Genomic DNA, 20,291 nt, shown 5'->3' on the forward strand with positions numbered 1-20,291 from the left:
TTCCCTTTTTTTAGATCATAAACATTTTGAAGGCACACTGGTTCTCTGCTGGATATCTGGACTGTACCCAACCACAAGGTTAGAGACTTGAAGACCATTGTCAGACTTACAACAGCAGGTTTGGTATGCCTTTGGGTCTTTCTCATAATGGGATGGGAAACATGGGATGGCTTCTGGTCCTTTTAATGTGCAGAATATCTTTTGAGGCAGCTATCGATCCTTCTCAAATAAGACGCTTCGCCTTTTAGCAAGATCTGGCCATTCATTTGTAGCGTACATCCAAAGATGACTCAAGCTGCATGTAGAACTTTTTCAGATTGCAGGCTTTTGTGGGTAGAAGTCATAGTGCTCCTTCTTAGATATGTCTGATGTCTTGGATTCCTTTCCGTGTTTCCATAGCCATTACAGTATTAGTTCCACCTGGATTTGTTTATCGACTGGGAAATGCTTGGTCAATCTTTCTCTTGATGAAGATGTTAGCTCTCCCTTGTGACTGTGGATGACCAATCGTGTTGCTGCTTGTTGGGTCGGATTTGGTATTTCTCTCTCTCTCTCTCTCTTTTCTCTCTTCTAAAGAGACATTTTTCATCCAACTTAGCTAGCTTCTGCATAGCCACACTGCTGACTTTCTCAATCCTCCACGGTTCTAAGAGGGAAGAGTGGTCTCCAAATATTACATATTTAATTGGTGCTCACCTGTAATAGAAAAAGCTTTCCCTAAACCACAAAGCAAATTGCAGGTGCGGAGAGAGAGATTCCGTCTATATGTCCTATACATTTCCAAGTGGGACTAATGAGGCGTTGGCTGAGGTTACCTGAGCGCTGTTTTCGTTTGGGATGAGCTGGTGTCTGATATTCTGGCAGAGGTGGATGGCGGCACTTATGACTAGGCATTTGCAATTTGGGATGCAGGGGTTTGGAAACTGGAAGCCAGTCGGACACATGTTGGAAGTGACGTGATTGGGCCTTGCGCCTCCGCCCTGCAGTGAGATGGCCAGAAGCTTTTGTCAAGCTGGTGTTTAGTGCAGTGGGAATGTAAGGAGTTGGTGCAGTGTAAGTGACCAGGGCACTAACTATTAAGCCATTGATCATTCATTGATGCTGTGCAGGAGAGGCCACTGAACAACTGCAGGAGCTGGGACAGAGCTCCCTTGGCTAGGGAACTAACTGAAGAGGTCTGGCCTAAGTTAATTTCAAGATAAACACCCAATTTGTTCAACGATATGTCACGGAGAGTATAGCTCATTGGTAACGGTTCGAATCCCGGGTCCGCGCTTATTTTATTTATTTATTTTGTTATTTATGTAGCGTGCTTAACCCAAGGGCATCTGGGCGCTTTTCTTACAGGTAAAGTTACAGTTACAGTTGTTTGCATGAGTACGTATGTACAAGATCATGAGCACTTATTTATACAGTGAATTGATTCTAATTTATTATTTACATAGTTTTATAACATTCGAACCCTTAGAACCCTCTTCGGTATTGTATTAAGCGTATTATAAATAACCAATTTCCAGGTGTTCCAGGCAGTAGAGAAACAGAAGGAGGGTTTTTACTCTGTGTTTTTTTAAAGTTGCTTCTCTTCATACGTTCTTCAAGTTGTGGAAGCCTGTGGCTAAAAGATAGTTGATTTATTTATTTTATTTTAAGTGGTGTGCATTACTTGAATCAAAAGTTATGCCTGTTAATGGGACACTTATTTTAATGGGCATTTCTGCATAGTGTGTCTCACACAGGCATGGAAGTGAAAAGTTGGCTATAGAAAAGCACGTTAAAAAGAAAACTCTGAGAGGGGGCAACAGAAGGCAGGCACATCAATTGGTAGTTCTCTTGGTTCAGGCGGCTGATTAGAGGGACAGTTGTCCTGATCACCCAGCATGCAATTCACTCTGAGGCAGAGTCGCAGGGTAGGCCCATGTCTCTCAATAATTCCACGAGGACACTGACCAGCTGCTCGTCAACACAGGGAGGAATCTAGCTGGAGGCTCTGGCCTGTGTTGAAGAAGAATTTTTAAAACCCCTGGACCCGAGGCACCAGTGTCTGCGGCAATAAGTTCAAGGAGGACGCAGCGGATGTTGCGTGGAGGCAGAGATCGGACAGTTTCCGCTCATCAGTGTTGCTGATAATGTCACCCCAGACTGAAAGTAGAGGCCTTCCAGTTCCACATATGGTTAAGTGACTGACCTCAGATATAATGCTGTCTTTGACACTTGGCCCCCTCAAGTGTGTGATTTTGGGAGAACCAAGCCAGAATAGGCCAACTGTAGTCTGGTCATTTTCTGTTATTGCAGGACAGAGGGTGGTTTTTAGATATAATGTTGTCTTTGGCACTTAGCCAAGTGTGTGATTTTGGGAGAACAAAGCCAGAATAGGCCAACTGTAGTCTGGTCATGTTCTGTGATTGCACGGGCAGAGGGTGGTTTTTAGATCTGGATGTAGAGAGCTTTGCTTGTGGCCTGCTAATCTGCCCAGGCAAATACGGGGTTCTGCTCCCATTCAGCAGACTGATGCAGCTCAATGGCATCTGGTTGGAGCCTGACAAAGCAAAATATCCTGCATAACGTTACAGAAGACAGAAGTATTTTTATTATGTTTATTGTTTATTCCAGGGGCCTGGAACCGATAGCTCTCTTTAGCAATAGCCAATTTAAAACATGGACTCAAGACAGTTTTATTCTTTTTATTCAACTGATTCCCGTCGGGTTTTTCCCCTGCACTTGCTTGTCAGGTTTATGTTGTCTCTCTCTGTCTGTTAGCGCTACTATGCCTGCGGACCTGTTCGCAGCGCTATTCAAATGAATAAAGTAAATATGTTGTGTACTGTGGTTCCCCATGATCCTATGGCCCCAAAGGTTGCAGACCCCCGGTGTATGCCATCTGTGTGCTTTTAAAAGCAATTTACTGGCTACATATGGCTTAATTCAGAAATGATGGTAACTTGTAAACACCTTTTTGGTAAACTATTGTTTTAATGCAGGCTGTCTTAGTATTCATTAAAACGTCTTCATATTTGTTTTAATAGGTCTTATATAGCTATAGAATATTTTGAAATTCAGAAACTGTGCACAACTACTTTACAATAGACACAATATGAACCACAGACACAGCGAAAAGCGTTCAGCTACAATATGAATTCTGCAGCCTATCAAATCCTAAAAAGCACTGGAAAGTCCTAGAGGTCTCGTTTTGAAATTGCAGATTTATTTGATCAAAAGGGGGCTTATACAAAGATACAATCTTACACTTCTCAGTGACAAAGCCAGATCTACTTTCTTTGGCAGTGCTTGTTTTAGGTGAGCTGTGATCAAAGCTCATTGTACACGTTCATATTCCTGTTTTCTGCATTCCTCTTAATCATTGGGACAGAATGCACATGATGCCGGAGAGATTCGCCCAGAAGGAAAACATTTGGCAGAAGGGGTGAGGGGCGAGGGGCAGGGAGGGGCACGGGATTAGGAATGAATGCTCTGGGTGCCACAGGCAAACACTTAAGCAATAGATGAGGTATTCTGCCCAATGACCGGCTGGAGAACTGAAAGGGGATCATTTGATTGACAGCAACTTGATTTCAATAGCTAGTGACGCAACTCATATATGTTCCCGCTGTAGGCCGGAGTCGCCACATTCGCCTGGTGCGGTAAGTACGCCATGTATATAGATTGTTCTAGAGTACTATGGTAAGGAATATGGCCCCAGGCAGCCACTCAGCATGTATCATGCTGTCAAGGGCAAATCATCGGAATTGCCACCAACAAACGGAGGGAAACGACGTGCAATATTAGTCACCAGAAGCCCCTAAACCTGGTCAATCCCCAAAATGCACCCCTCAGTCCTGCACACATCAGAGATAGTTGTCTGACTCTTGGAAGCTCTGAAACTTCGTATAATTCATTTTTGTTATGCATTCGTCACTGGTGAAGGTTTGTTCATGTTCTGTATTCTCCTCGCGCGCGGCCGTTAATAGACACGCTGACGTCGGCGTCCTTGAAGTCAAGGAGGATTTCAGGATAGTTAGCCTGCATTGAACGCCTTTTCATCAGCGAATATCCGATTCAAGCTGGATGAATGCCGACTAGCGAGCGAGGCTTAGTTCAAGGTGTAAATCATCGCACAGCGGGGATTGGCTGGAAGGTCATTTTGAAATATCGTATTTCATGTTTCTGGGCTGGCACTGGAGCACTTATAGTTGACACCAGTGTCTCTGTTCAATGGGCTTTGGGTGGAGATTAGTACACGTGAGCCAGTGATGACTATATTATCTCCTGCCCCGGTTTTTCACGTGTCTGGTTGCCAAAGACGCTCTCAAACATAGATTGACATAAATAAGCCATGTCACTCTTCCAGCTGCTACTGCAGTGGTACATTTTGCAACGGAAAATACGACGAGTTCTGTGCTTGATTTCTATGGGCAGCAACATGCAACGCCTTTGTCTATGTGATTCACACTCTTTGCCAGCTATATTTACCTTTGGTTTGGTTTATTCTAAACTGCTTTTGTGGTGGGATAGGACTCGGCAAAGCAAAAAAAGACATGAACCGCGGGCCTAGTGCTCAGATTCTCCTTCTCCTCCTCTTTCGCTCTTGCACACGAGAACGCTCACACTCCCTCTCTCTTTCTGCCCCACCCTCTCTCTCTTTCCCCCCTTTCTCTCTCTCTCTCTCCGCCCCCCCCTCTTTAGCCAGTGATTTTCTCTGAATTTATATCTATATTTTAGTGTCATGGTACTGACCCTATGATTGGTTACACGACACGTTGCATAGGAAAACTAGACATTGTTTTCCTCTGCAAAATGTTTACATCCTCCTTGAAAATTCAAGTTCACACAATTAGGCAAAGAACTGATCCGAAAATGTTTGCCTAATTTGGCAAACTTTAATGGATTCCGCCATACACAAAAATATTGGAGTTCTTGCCATGGGTTTTCATAGCCCCCCCCCCCCCCGCCCCTCAAGCTTTCGGATTGCATTGCTTGAAATTGTCTGCTTAGATTTTCAAGAATTCTGTCAGCCTTTACCTGGAACTGGTGCACGCCGCAAACACTTTCAAAAATCGGACCAACTGAATTGAGATATTGACTTCTGGAAATCCCAAAATGTATCTTTATAGTCCACACATATGAACTCGCGCTCAACACAGAATACAACGAGACATCAAAAATGTATGATCAAATAATCAACAACACGCGCTAACGAGTCCCACTCCATACAACAATATATGCATCGCAAAGCCGTGAACCCCGCAACCACTTTTAGAGTAATTTGTGCACAGCTAAGTCCAGAGTCACACTCCCCGGTCTACTTTATTTATTTATTTGTATTTGTAAAGCACACTACAGCCCACGGGCATCGAGGCGCTGAGAACGAGGGCTTACTTAAAGGGTTAAGGTGAAGCCGCCCAAGGACATTCATAGCTACGGTACATGATTACACAGATACCTGGCCACCCAGCGAGTGACTACAGGTACAGGCAAGTTACACAAACAGGCTGGTTTTGATGGCTTTGTGAAAGGAAGCATGGGAGTCAATTTGCCTGATGTGGGGTGGAAGGGCATTCTAGGTGGTGGCAGCCACGGCAGGGAAGCTAGAACCACCAGCGCGGACTCTGCATGTTCTGGGTACGATTAAACTGTTGGAGTATGTGGATCTGGAAGGTCTGGAAGCAGCAGGTTTGGAGAACTTATTGGAAAGGTAAGGGGGGGCTAAGTCGTGGAGGCACTTGTGGGTCAGATTAAGAGTTTTAAAGATAATTCTTTCTTTAACGGGTAGCCAGTGGACCTGTCTTCTGAGTCCAGATATGTGGTCCCTGCGAGATACAACCGTGGCTGCCCTGAGGGCGTTGTTTTGGACCAGCTGGAGTTTAGCAAGATTTTAGCTGGAAGTTCCTATGAGAAGGGCATTGCAGTAGTCCAAACGTGAGCCTATTATTGCTCTGGCGATGGTGAGGCAATTTTGTTGGGACAAGAAAGGTCTTGCTGCGTTAAGGAGTTTGGAATGATAGGCTTAGGTTGATGCAATGGTATTGACCTGCCTGGTCATGGTAAGGTTGGGATCAAGGTAGACACCAAGGGTCTTGACTGCTGGAGAGACATTGATGGGGATGTTGTCTACGATGAATGAGCTGTATTGCTTGTCCAGCTTGTCCAGGGTGGAGGGGGATCCGATCAGCAGAAATTCGGTTTTCTCGCTGTTGAGACATAGCCAGTTTTCCACCATCCATGATTGGATCGTTGAGTAAATGGTGTTGAGGGTGTTCAGGTCAGACACGTAATCGCCCGAGAGGGGGATAAGCACTTGGGTGTCATCAGCATAATTTGTGTATGAAATGCCCAGTGCATTCAGAATTTTGAACAGGTGTCTCGTGAAGAGGTTGTAGAGGGTAGGTGCGATGCACGGCCCTTGTGGGACCCCACATTGGATGATGCTTGGGTCGGCTGATGCAAGGTCGGAGAAGACCTTCATTGCTCTTCCTTGCAGGAAAGAGGTGATCCATCTAAAAGCAATGGGGGAGAAATTGGCTGCAGTGGAGAGATGGTGGCAGAGGGTCTTATGGTCCACCAAATCAAAGGCAGCGGCGAGGTCCAGAAGGAGAAGTAGTGCAGGTTTGCCAGCATCTCTTATGTCATCCATCTGGTTTTTAAGATCAAGGAGGGCAGTTTCGGTACTGTGCCTTGGCTGGAACCCTGATTGCCGGAGACCCAGAAGGTGGTTGTCCTTCAGGAATGTTTGTACTTGCACGTAAGCTGCCTTGTCAAGTATTTTTAGAAGAAATGGGACAGTGGTGATGGGCCTGTAGTTGCCCGGGATGAGAGGGTCTAGGGAAGGCTACTGAATCCAGAGTCCTACTTCCTCAGTCACACTCTCCTGTCTACTAAATCGAGTCACATCTTCCTGAGTCACACTCCCCAGTCTACTGAATCCAGAGTCACACTTCATGAGTCACACTCCCCAGTCTACTGAGTCCAGAGTCACACATCCTGAGTCACACTCCCCAGTCTACTGAATCCAGAGTCCCACTCCCCAGTCTAATTAATCCAGAGTCACATATTCCTGAGTCCCACTCCCCTGTCTTCTGAATCCAGAGTTCCACTCCCCAGTTTACTAAATCCAGAGTGCTTCTTCCTGAGTCAAACTCTCCTGTCTTCTGAATCCAGAGTCAAACTCTGCTGTCTACTGAATCCAGAGTCACATTTCCTGAGTCAGACTCCCCAGTCTACTGAATCCAGGGTCACGCTTCCTGAGTCATACTCACATGTCTTCTGAATCCAGAGTCACACTTTCTGAGTCACACTCCACACTCTATTGAACCCAGAATCACACTTCCTAAGTCACACTCCCCTGTCTACTGAATCCAGTCACACTTCCTGAGTCACACTCCCCAGTCTACTGAATCCAGAGCCCCACTTCCTGAGTCTCACTCCCCTGTCTTCTGAATCCAGAGTCACACTTCCTGAGTCACACTCCCCTGTCTTCTGAATCCACAGTCACAATCCCCAATCTACTGAATACACACATGTTTAGCAAGCCTGTAAGTCATGCACCCATTCTACGCAATGCACACATGCACATAGTACTGCTGTCATTCCTTCACCCCATTCAACTCAATAGCAGACCATGCATAACAAGGCCGAAACTCATATATTGAATAGGAGTATGAGGTACCAAAGCTGTGAGTCATAGCCCCAACCAGCTGTATAGAACTAAGCAGGAGGCAAGGTTGTAAGACATACTGCCCAATACACTGAGTAGCACTTCTGGATATGCATCTGGCTCAGGATGAATGTAAGCACTGAACATAGCATAAGAGTAGAAGGTATGCACATGTTCTTCACACGCAGGGACAATATGTACCATGCATCAATACTGTTGTACTTTCAGAAAGAACACACCCACCCACTATTAAACATGCATGTAACACTGCACTATGAAACACGCACACAAAGAAAACCAATGTTGGTGATGCAAACCTTAAGGGGCACACACACTCACACAACACACACTCATTGCAAGGGTAAGAAAGTAAAGTCTATAAGCATAAGGAATGTCAACACTCACATTAAATGAACTAATTCCCTAATACATAATACGCTCATCCTACTGGAAACTATACACCAACTTTAAGTATCATGTAGCTCATAACATTGCAAGATTAACGTGGATCTTGTGAAGTAGTGGTGTAGTGTGAGCTAAGGTTTCATTTGTAGAGCGATTGACTTTGTAAGAGGGAATATATTCAGTTAGAATACCTTGTGAACTTTTCTGCAGCCTGGCCCACATTTTCCCCATTCCTCTACTTCAATTTCTTGACCCAGGTCTTTTTCCCATTCAAGCATACATCTTTCCTTTTTAGATGGGTCTACCCTGTCGAGGAGACGGTACAGGGTCGTTATCCTGCCTTTGCTTGTGGGGGTCGTTAAGGATAATTCTAAAGCTGTTAAGTCTCTGGAGCATTTCTCCCTAGTCACTCTGTGGGACATCCAGTGTCGTATTTGTGCATAGTGGAATCTTTCCCGCTCGTCGATCCCGAATTTTGCTTTACACCTTTCGAATGAGATGGGTGCATCTGCTTCCAGGAAGTCGCTGGTCTTTCGTAGGCCGCCTTAGATCCAAGGTTGAAAACACTGCAGTGACAGGCCTGGAGAGAATTCAGGGTTATTCCACATGGGAGTTAGGGGGCCCAATGGACCTCGGATACCCCACATTCGGGCTGCTTCTTTCCAGCAGCGGACCGTTGTAAACGTTGCCAGCAGGGGTCCACTGTTTGTTTGTGATTTTATAAATGGAAGATGTGGGAGATCTGAGGGCCACGCTGGACTCCAGTATTCCTCAAGTTGTGCCCATTTCGGGGCCTCCGACTCCTGAGCCAATGTGAAAGCATGAGACAGTTGCGCTGCTAGTGTGTATTTAGCTAGGTCTGGTACTCCCAGTCCTCCCTGTGGTATCCCCCTCAACATTATTCATTTGGCGATACGAGGTCCCCCCCCCCAGACGAAAGCTTGGATTTGCTTTTGTAATGTTGCCAGGGCAGGGCCCGGGATATTGACTGGGAGTGCTGCCGTACATTGGTACAACCATCTGGGGATCAGATTCATCTTGATGGGTGTGATTCTGCTAAACCAGGATATTTCCTGGGGTTTCCACCTTTTAAGATCCTTCCGGAGATCTTTCATTATTTGTGGGAAGTTGCTTGAGTACAAGCTCCGTGGTTCACTAGGGATGTGAACCCCGAGGTAGTCAATTGGGCCAGTCGACCATGGGATTGGCATTAAAGGGCTGAGAGCATTTTTTTCTTGCTTAGAGAGATTAACCGCCAGGGCTGCGGATTTAGACAGGTTTACTGTGAATCTCGACAGGGCCCCAAATTCTGAGATCTCCGTCCACAGGGCCTCTAGGGACGTATCTAGGTTTGAAGCTGTTATTAGGACATCGTCCGCATATAGTGCTATTTTATACTCGTGACCTCCCACGGATAACCCACTTATATTGGCATTTTGCCTGATTCGCGCAGCTCCAGAGTGGACACCCCTGCCTAGTCCCTCTGGAAATGTGAATTCTGCTGGATCTACTGCCATTGACCCGTAGCTGTGTGGTAGGAGATTGATAATTTGCCATTACCCATGTGATAAAATTAGGGCCAAATCCCAGATGCTTCAAGACTGCCTGGATATACCCCCAGTCGACCAGGTCAAAGGCTTTGTGTGCATCTGGGGATATGGCTGCCATTCCTACCTTTAGTTTATGGGCGCTTTCGATGATGTTAATTGTCCTTCTGATGTTGTCATGGGTCCCTCTTCCAGGGATAAAGCCTGTTTGGTCTTGATCAATTAAGGGTGGTAGGGTCGGTCCCAGTCTATCGGCAAGAACTTTTGCAAAGATCTTCCCGTCATTGTTCAGTAGGATATAGGCCTGTAGGAAGCGGGTAGTTCGGGGTCTTTTCCAGGTTTGTGTAGCAGGACCATGAGAGATTCTGCCATTGATTCCGTTATTGATTTTGAGGTGAGAAAGCAGTTGAACAAGACCGTCATTTGAGGAGCTAGTATTCTGGCAAATTTTTTGTAAAAGTTTGCAGATAACCCGTCAGGGCCCGGGGCTGCGGTTTTAAGAGATTTAATAGCTTCAATGATCTCTTCGGTGGATATGGGTAGTTCCAGGGATTCCAGCTGGGATGTGTCTCGGAGGGGCATGGTACTGAGATATTCTGGTAGATTGTCTAGTACTGTGGGTGTCCCAGACATGATAGATTTATGGTGATTCAACAGTTCTTCAGTCTTTTCAGCCACAGAGTAAAGCATTTTTCCGTCTTCCCTTCTGAGTTTCAAGATATTGTTTCGGCTGTGGATTTTCTTCAATTTTTGTGCCAGCACCTTGTTTGCCTTATTCCCTTTGTTGTAGTAGAATTGCCTTGTAAATGCTAAGGCCTTTGCAGTGCGATCGGCGCAGTGCATTTCCAGCGCTGTTTTGGCTTTCCTTAGGGCTCTTTTCTTTTTCCTGGAGGTGTGCCATTTGAGTTCATCCTCTAAATGCCTTACCTTTTTCTCCAGTTTAGCAGCCATGATATTCGAGACTCTTCTTTGTTCCGTTCCAGCGCTGATAAGTGCGCCTCTAACGACGGGTTTCATGGCATCCCAGATGATGTTGATGGGAGAGTTTTCCGTTGTATTTCGGATTCTCTGAGTAGTTTGGCCAATGACAGTGCATGCGCAAAGTCTGTATTCATGGGGGGCAGAGTTTTGTCTATTTGTGGATTTGACATACAGTGAAAGTCTCCGCTCATAATCAAGTGTCCTTCACGGAAGGCTAGGATGGTTGGGATTAGGTTTGTGATGAAGTTAGCTTGGGATGTTTTGGGGCCATAAATTGAAATGATGGTGATGGGGAGCTCTTCTAACAGGCCTTTTAGGAGGAGGAAGCGGCCTTCCGGATCTCATTTTATGGTGATTTTTGACAGCGGGACTTTGTCACTTAAGAGAATTGCTACTCCTCTCTTCTTCTTTCCGGAGGAGGCGAAGTATGCTCTATTTCTATACCTGATGAATCTCACCCGGCTTTCGTCTTCTTGCAGTAGGTGGGTTTCTTGGAGAAGAACAATATCTCCCGATAGTTGTCCCAGTCTATGCTCAACTGAGTTGCTCTTTCTTGGCAAGTTCAGACCCTGGACATTCCATGTGAGTATTACTATCTCGCTTGTATCAGCCATTGATATTTACTTTTGTCTTAGCAGTGTCTTGGTCCGTATCATCACCCTGAGGCCGAGAGATTGCTAGGGGATGTTTCTTGCTGCTTTGGATTGGCGGTAGCTTCGTCGCTGACGCTTTATGCTGAGGTGAGGCGCGAGGGGCCAGGCCCCATAAAGTTCGGTGTTTCCCTTTCTAGGCTGGTTGCTCTGATAACTTAATTCCCCCTACCCCCCATAACTTGAACTGCAAGTAGAGTCATTGTCCTGATGCCACTGGGGAACTGGTGGCACCAAAGCACCTAGATCTGGCCAACTGGGCCGCTGATAATTGAACTGAAGTGCATCAGAGTTCAGCCTTATTCCCGCACTATTGGTGTGATTGCAAGTGGATGTATCTGAGGTCCAGCACACTGCAGGGGACTCGTAGCATTGTAGGATGTGAGATGGCATTACTTCAAGAGCGATTGCCCATATAGGGCATCGTCATGGGATTGTAGTGCCCAGATACGAGTGAGTTAATGCCGATTGGTCATCCTGGATTATTGTCTTTCTTCGTGGGACCTCAAAGTCTGTGCCTCCTGCTGGATTCTGGATTTTGAGCATTCTCCTGTGGAGGGGATTCCCCGGGCGGGGCGGATTGCTTCTTCTGTTTCTGACTCCATGTCCGATTTTCCAAGACCCATGAATTTGTCTGCTTCTTTTGGTGTGTAGAGTTGTTTCAGAGCTCCCTCCCATTTGAATTTGACTGATGTCGGGAATTCCCGACTGTTACAGTATTTTCTTTTTTCATAGCCATTCCATTAGGGGTCTCATGATTTTCCGTTTTTGGAGAGTGGAGGTAGCTAGATCTTGGTAGAGTGAAATTATGGAGCCCCGGAAGGTGATCTGGTGCATTTGCCTTGCTTCGTGCATGATTTCCTCCTTCAATTGAAAAAAATGGATTCTGACTAAGACGTCCTGGGGGGGAATATGGATTCCCGTGTTGGGGAGGTTCTGTGTACCCGGTCCAGCTCCAGGGGTGCATTATCTGGAAGTGTAATCATGAATCTGATTAGATTTGAGACATAGCTTCTTAGCTCTCCTTCTGGAATGGAGGATGGGATCCCTCTTATGTGAATGTTATTCCTCCGAGAGCGGTTCTCTGCATCCTCCTGTTTTGCCTCAAGGAGGTTGCATCTTGCCTCTAGTGCCTTGATCCTGTCCCTGTCCATTTCATCTTCATATCTCTGGTCACAAACCTCGGATTCAAGCTCTGCTGTTCGGCGTTTGACCTCTCCCACCCGCCCATCCAGAGAGTTGATTTTCTTAGTGACTTCTTCAGTGGTTTTTTTAATTTCTTTGGTTAAGGCTGACAATAGGTCTTGCAAGTCGGCTTTAGTGACCATTTGGGATGAGCATTGGGCAGATGCTGATACCGTGGGCGTGGAGTAGTTGGGTGGGTCCTCTGGTGGTTCCCCCTTTCTAGATCTTTCAGTGGTGGTATTCGCCAGTAAGGAGACGTTATCCGCCTGCTTAGAAGTTTTGCTGCTTTTTGACATTTTGGTGATGATGGGTATCTTGCTGTTTCAGACAGGGGGAGAGTTCATAGGACTTCCCCTGTGGATTCCCGGTACACCAGGCGATGATAGGAGAGCTTGAATATTGAAAGAGGGAGCTGTGTATTTGCAAAATGCCCCTAGCAGATTGTAGTAGGGCTCTGAGGTTGAGTGGCGAGACCCGACGTGAAGGGTGAGGAGTGATGGAATATCAGGTCGAGGGGGCCGGAGGATACTTTTAGTGCCCTGTGGGGTGGGAAAGTAATGATCAGCAGAGCGTGAATTCAGGGGCCCGATTAGAATACTGCCTCTGAGAGAGGTGAATTCAGGCCAGTATCCCCAGGCCCTCCCCACTCCTCACCTCAGGGATGGCGGTCTGATCTGTTATTCTGGAGGGTGGGGTGGGATGGGAAGTCCGCAGTACCCTGCATGCTCCCAGGATCTCAGTCCTGGAGATTCAAGGTCCAGGAATGTTGTGGGCGGAGGACCGGAAGGCTGGTGGGGATCGCTGTGTTGAGTGATCTGCAGGGCTGCTGTGTAGATCTGGGCGGCGTCCTCTGATGTTGCTGGTAGATCTTCGCGGTGGGTTTCAGCACCAGAAGGTGGGGCCCGGCTGGATAGGTGAGACGTCGCCTCAGGAGCTGTCACCGGGGTTGTGAGGAGGTGCAGGTCCCCGCTAATGCACCGCCTCTGCTTCTGTGGGCTTCTTGGGCTTGGTAGAGTCTGCAGGATTCAGGGCAATCTGCTGGTGTGCCAGTGCGGGACGTAGGGCTGACATCGTTAGGCGGCTATGTTTGATTCAGTACGCCTGCCCCTCCCCCTCATGAAGGTGCGCCTCAGTGTTTGTCCCGTGGCCGCCATCTTGCCGTCGAGCGGGATCCCGCAGAGAAAACACTCCAAAACTCTGTTATCCGGTGCTGGAACGGGGACCCACTCGATCAGTGGCTGCCGCGTGGGTTCACACGAGAGGTGATCGCTTTTCGTCATTTATCGTGGTCTTGGAGCGGCGGAGTGGATGAAGGCGCGATGGGCCGAGCGGGAGCGGGAGCTCCTAAGCGGCCGTGCCTCTCGCGACGGCTCCAGGCCACGCCCCCGAATGTGTGCTTTTACAAGCAAGGTACACATCTCTATGGCGTTTTTTTAAAATCTGCTGAACAGTATCCAAATATCAGTTAGCCATTTCCGGGTCATCTGCTATCCCCAGACTGACATAGCATTTTTGGTACACCCCATTGGCTACCTGGTTCAGGGTGTGCATATCCTTTTTTCTAGGAGGACGTATGGTGTTGGTGTGGTCACATGCCTGCGGGGCGCTCAGGGCCCTCAGGTCTGCGACCAGGCCCAATTGCCATTTTGACGTTGGCTTCAGGCACAAAGGCCCAGTCAGCAGTTTCTGGGGCTGCTGATGCCTTGGAACAGTGCTCATGGCCAGTGGCCATTTCAGGGGATCCAGCGCTTAATGGACACTTCAGGAGGGCTTGTGGGCCTGGGGCATTGCAAAGCTATGCCAAAGGTTGTACAGGCTTGGGTCAAGGACCATGCCCAGTCACTGCTTCAGGGGGCAAGTGAGTCACTCGCCACTACAGGTCACCCTCGGAAGAACGGTGCTTGGCCCAAGTGACCACTGGCAATGGCCAGTTCCCAATTCAGAGAGCCAACGAGGTGAGTGGTCAAGTTCCATTTGCCAATGAGCACTTTGGGTGTCTTGGGACTGCCTGCCAAGCACACTGCTCATTGGGCACGGTGGCAGGCCACCCCTAGTGGACGTATCTGATGACTCAGGTTTCCAGTGGATTACATTTGGTGCAGCCCCAATAAAAGTAGCCACTGGGTGTATTTGGTGTTTTGTGAGTTCCTCAGGTGGAGCCAAAGTCCCTGTCAAAGTAACAACTGGGTATTGCTACAGACCATGCACAGTGGGTCATTTGGGTGAGTCTGAGTTTTCTGGTGCATAGCGGATGGCCCTGCCCTGGCCAAAGGAGGCATTGAATATGGCTGCAGCCCATGCCCGGTGGGCCTAAATGTGCCTTGGGTGATCATAAAAGGGGCAAATTAACCAACTACTGAGTATCACAACCTTTGGCTCAGCAGATGAATTGGACAGACTACAACTCTCATCTATTCTAGTCCAGAGAGTCAAAGCTGAGGCATAATGGAAATTGTAAGTCAATCATTCATCAGAAGAGGTAAGGATTGCAAAGATGGCCAATTGGGTTGCTCAGAGGTTCCTGGGGCAGGAATGATGGCCAGGCACCGTGGGGAATGAACATAGAATGCTGTACATCATTAGAAAGTCATTAAAATTCAGTGACAAATCTGTGGTCAAAGGGACCTTATGGCCAAATTTCCCTTAAAAACATTGAAATTCAGTGTATATGGTTAAGTTGCTAAACCCATGGGAAGAGCACTTTTTGGGCGGCTTATAACTTCACTCCCCCTGGACGAATCCTCACCAAACTTTACAAAGAAGGTATATGGCCCACTCTGAAATGATTTGCACAGTTTGGTGAGGTTTGGTCAAGGGGGGGGCAAAGTTATAGGGGGATCCCAACATTTCTTTTTTTCCCATAGACTGAATGGAGAAAAAACTTTGTTCACGCCTACAGCCCAAACCGCTGGATGGATTTTCACCAGATTTGCGGCAAGAGCGGCAGCTTCGTCCCAAAATCGTGCTTTTGTAAATTTGGTAGAAATCCATAAAGTAGTTATTTTAAAACGACAAAAAAATGTGCGATAACTATGTCGGCTCTGCGGACACACTTCCCTGTTTGCTCCGCGAACAGGACACTGATTAGCCAGTTAGCTTACATCATGTCCGTGGACAGATGACGTGTTCGCTGATTGGTTGGAGTGAAGTGTGAGGTGTGTCACATTCTCTCGATGCGTCCACCATTTTGGATCTGCTTACAGCGCAGCGTGGAACTGAGCATAAATCTAATTTTGGGCAGTTTGTTGGTGTGTAGGTGTGGCTGGAGAGGGTGGGGGAATGAGAGATGGGTCAAATGCTACATTTGTTTAGGTGGGAAAAGGCCGTGATGTGTTTGTGGTGTCTGCGGTCACCGCAGTTGTCCGCAGACATACCAAACACTGGGCACACTACTGGGTATTTTACAATACTCTGATGTTGGTTTTGGGTAGTTAGTAAAGCATTGGATGAAGAGGGTATGTATTGAAGAGTTTGTGCATTGGCTGTAATTATTGTTTCAGAATGGTAATTGAAGTGGATAGGTTTTGAGGTGGTTGTGTTATGTTTTTGGGTTGTGGTCATTTGGCAGGTGTTTGCTTGCATGGGTGTGTTATGCTGCGGTAGTTGTGGCCAGGGCCTAGAGTCTTGAGTGCATGTGGGCTGCTTAGGGGATATGTTTTCAAAAGTGTGTGTACTGATTGGCAGTAGTGTAATAGTGTTTATGGGATAGAGATATGATGTGTGGTAATTGGTTTGTTGGATTGTGTTCAGAAGGTTGATACTCATGACTCAAGGCATTTTGGGCTGCATTTATTGGTCAGGTGTTCGTTTGCATGGATGTGTTATGTTGCAGTGTTTGTGATTCCAATCATTATATTCTTACTGTTTGCTTTGTTGAGGCTTTATGTAGAGTTGTGGCCAGGCCATGCAGTCAAGACTGTAGGGTTTGGCTACAATCACTGCAGCATAAGATACCCATGCAAGGAAACATTTCTGGATTGTGGTCTATGGTCAGGTGTTTGCTTGAATGGGTGTGTTATGCTCTGGTGTTTGTGAGTCCAATCATTATATACTTACTGTTTCATTTGTTGTGGTTGTATGTCGTTTTTTCATGACATGGATAATTGGAGCAGACATTGTTTCTTCAATCTGTGTGATAAAAGAAAAGAACACATTTTAGTGTAGGTAGTTTGTAATGAGTTATTGCATTGCATAGTAGACATTTATGTACTTTTTCGACCCTCATAGTTAGTACTTTACAAGTACTATGGTTCAAACCAGTGTACTGTGCAATTTGCTCAGTTCCTGTGTTTGTTCATGAAATCATTGGGTCTGTTGGAAAAAAAATCCATGCCGGATTCAAAAAAACCTTTCTACGTTATGGTACAATATCTTTCTGTGGTTGATTTCAATAGGATGAATTGAATAGGTGTATGGTTTTTGGTTTGGAAGTGGTGGTAGTATTGTTGAAATTAGATACCAGTTGGCTTATTCTAATTGTTTATTATTTGTTGCATTTTAGTAGTATTCATTTATCTGTTTGCTTGTTGCAGAATTTTGGGGTAGTTAGATTCCTGTTGGCGTATTCTAACTGTTTATTTTTTGTTGCATTTTAGCAGTATTCATTTATTTTTTATTTAAACTCTTTATTATTCCAACCTTAAACATACAAACAAACCAACAACAACCACACAAACATCACACTACAACTGGCACAATGTGTTGGGATCCGCACTTGATCCTCTATCTCCTTGGCGCCTCGGCTAGGCTCTCTTCTCGCCTGTCCATCACGTTCAGTGCTATTTGTCCCTAGTACTCGTATTGAACCTCTTGCGGCATGTCCACAGTTCCCTCCGAGTCCCGTTGCTCATGCTGTCCCCAGCGGGTTTAGTCTTCCACCGGCTCACTAGGGCCTGCCGTGTCTTGCTCTTCTGTGTCATTGAATAGATCTAGTATTAGAGAGTTCCATGCAAGTATTCTGGCCCGGCTTCTCCCTCTCCTTTCTGCGTTGCTCTGGTCCACATTGATGTTTCCGCTATCTTCCATTTGTTCAGGTCCGCCCACCACATTTCTGCTGATGGCCCTGTGCTCGTATTCCATGCCATCGCAATTTGGCGCTTTGCTAGGATGCACATTACATCTTTCATCTTCCCTCTATGTGTCAGTTGTTTGCCGCTTCTCGGGGTCAGCCCCAAGAGATAGGATTCTGGCGACCATGCTTGCATTTGGATCCCTCCTGCCTCCGCCCTCCTTTTCACTGTGTCCCAAAAGGTAACTATCCCTGGGCAGGACCAGAACATATGTATCAAATCCGCCTGCTCTTCCACGCACTGTGGGCAGCTTCGGATTTGCTTGTGTCCCATGTGTGACACTCTCTTGGGTGTGAGATACGCTCTATGTGTGAGGTACATTTGCATTTGTTTGAACCTCGGATTCCTGGAGACTTTATTAGCATACTGAAGTGTCCTGTTCCACTCCTCATCCGTAAAGGTCTTATGGAACTCCTCTTCCCTTCTGGCTCTTGTTGTTAGCGCCCTTTCATTAGTAACCCTCAGAAGCTGCTCATAGAGTCTGGATATCGTGTGTCCTCCCTCCGACACATCGTACCACGCGTCTAGCACTCCCTCTCCATCTTCTTCTCCCGGCAGCGTCTTCCACCGCTTCTTGATCCTCTGTATCATGCTATTGTACAGTAGGAATTGTCCACTATGTATGTCCTACTCGTCCATCAGGGTCTGAACATCTACCCACTAACTATCCTTCCATAGGTCTCAGATCTGTGCCACTCCTTTCGCTTCCCACTGCGCGCAGTAGGTGCTAATCATGCGGCTATCAACTACACCCACAAAGGGGATCTGTACCGAGTAGGGGTCACACACTCCTTGCATCTTCCACGCCCTCTTCCACAGAGTCAAACCCAGTTGAACTATGGTGGGGAGTGTTTTGACTGAGGCCCTGTCCATCCATGGGAGCTCCCTCAGGTAGTACTGTTGTATTGCTGGCTGTAAAAGCAATGTATCTATGGTCGTGTCTTCTCCCAACCATTTCACGATGAATTGAAGCTGGCCCGCTAAGTAGTAGCGTTCAAAGTCTGGTAGCCTGATCCCCCCCCATTCATAGTCCCTTTGTAATGTGTCTAGTGCTATCCTGTCCCCCCCCCCGCCCCACAGGAACTCTCTTGCCGGTGTGTGTCGCTGTCTAAAAAAGGGCCTGGGGATGTTGTATGGGATATTAGAAAAGTAATACAGTAGGCGGGGCTGGACCGTCATCTTCAATAGGGCCGCCCTTCCTATCATCGCCAATGAGAGTGTTTTCCAAAATGTCATGGCTTTTTCCGCTTTGGCAAGGGCTGCCTGTGTATTGGCCATGTGCGTTGCTGCGGTGCTGTGGTATATATCTACTCCCAGATAGCGAAAGGTGATTGGGGTCCATGTGAGTCCCAGGTTCAGTAACTGGTCGGGGACGACCTCTCGCAAACCTGCCAGGGGGAAGAGCGAGGACTTTTCCTTGTTTATCGTGATTCCCGACAGTCTGGCAAATGCCCCCATCGCTTCTAGCAAGTCTGGCATGTTTTCCCTTGGGTTCCCAACATAGAGGAGTATATCATCTGCATATAATGAAATCAAGTTTACCACCCCCTCTATCTCTATTCCGGCGTTCCCGTACTCCACCCTGAGGAAAGCTGCGAATGGATTCAAGGCCTATATATATAGCATTGGGGGAAGTGGGCATCCCGGTTTCGTACCCCTGCCAATCTTCCACCCTTCCAAGATGTGTCTCCCCGTTTTTACCCTTGCTCTCGGGTCAATGTAAAGAAGCCGAATCCAGCGAAGGAACCCCTCCCCTATCCCAAAATGGGCAAGAGCCCCCATGAGCCAGTCCCAATTTACTGAATCAAACACCTTGATCGCGTCAACTGATGCCACCACGCGTTCCCTATGTTCCTGGTTCGGGCTCTCAGGCACGTGGTGGAGTCTACGCAGATTCCATGTCGTGTTCCTCCCTGGTACATATCCCTTCTGGTCTGGGTGCACCAGCGTGGATATGACCTGCTTGAGTCGATTTGCTAGAGCTGCAGTCAGAATTTTGGAGTCCTGATTAATTAGGGAGATCAGTCTATAGGAGCCTCACTTGAGAGGCGGCTTCCCCGGTTTCAATATGGGTATGATGACCAATTCCGACAAACTCTGTGGCAACTTACCTCTCTCATATGCTTCCTGAAACATTTCTAGCAGTTGTGAGGCCAGGGTATCTTTGTATTTCTTATAGAACTCCCCAGGAAGCCCATCCGGGCCTGGGGATTTGCCTGTTGGGAAGTCGGCTATCACTGCGGTCAGCTCTTCTAGCATGAGGTACGCATCCAGTGTCCCCGCCTGCGCTTTCAATAGCCTAGGGAGGGGAATCTCCCCCAGGGCGTATGTTATATCTTCCCCCTCTGCTTCCTGTTTCCTAGAGTACAGTTCCACATAGAACCGCAAGAACACCTCATTAATCCCATCTTGGGTCCTCACTTCATCGTCCCGTTCATCCCAGATAACGGTTATTGGTTCGCGCCTGTTCTCTTGTTTAGTGAGCCAGGCTAGAAGCCTGCCTGGCTTGTCCCCTTCTGCGTGTAGTCTCTGTACATACTTCCCGTAGTCTAATTTGTCCAGTTTATCCCAAATCGAACAGCATTGCAATCACAGTGCTATAATCTCCTCTGGCTCTCTCCCAACTCCCCTGCACGTGCCTCTGCACATTCTTTCTCCTTTTTTACTTCTCCCAATTCAGCCAGAATGGATCCCCTGCTTCCGCCCGCTTTCCCTATCGCCGCTCCTCTGACCACCACTTTGAAGGCCTTCCAGACCATGTCAATGCTATCTACACTTCCCACATTATGATCAAAACAATCTTCTA

This window comes from Ambystoma mexicanum, chromosome 6p (genome assembly GCF_040938575.1).
Source record: "Ambystoma mexicanum isolate Mex_15411 chromosome 6p, UKY_AmexF1_1, whole genome shotgun sequence".
Taxonomy (NCBI): Eukaryota; Metazoa; Chordata; class Amphibia; order Caudata; family Ambystomatidae; genus Ambystoma; species Ambystoma mexicanum.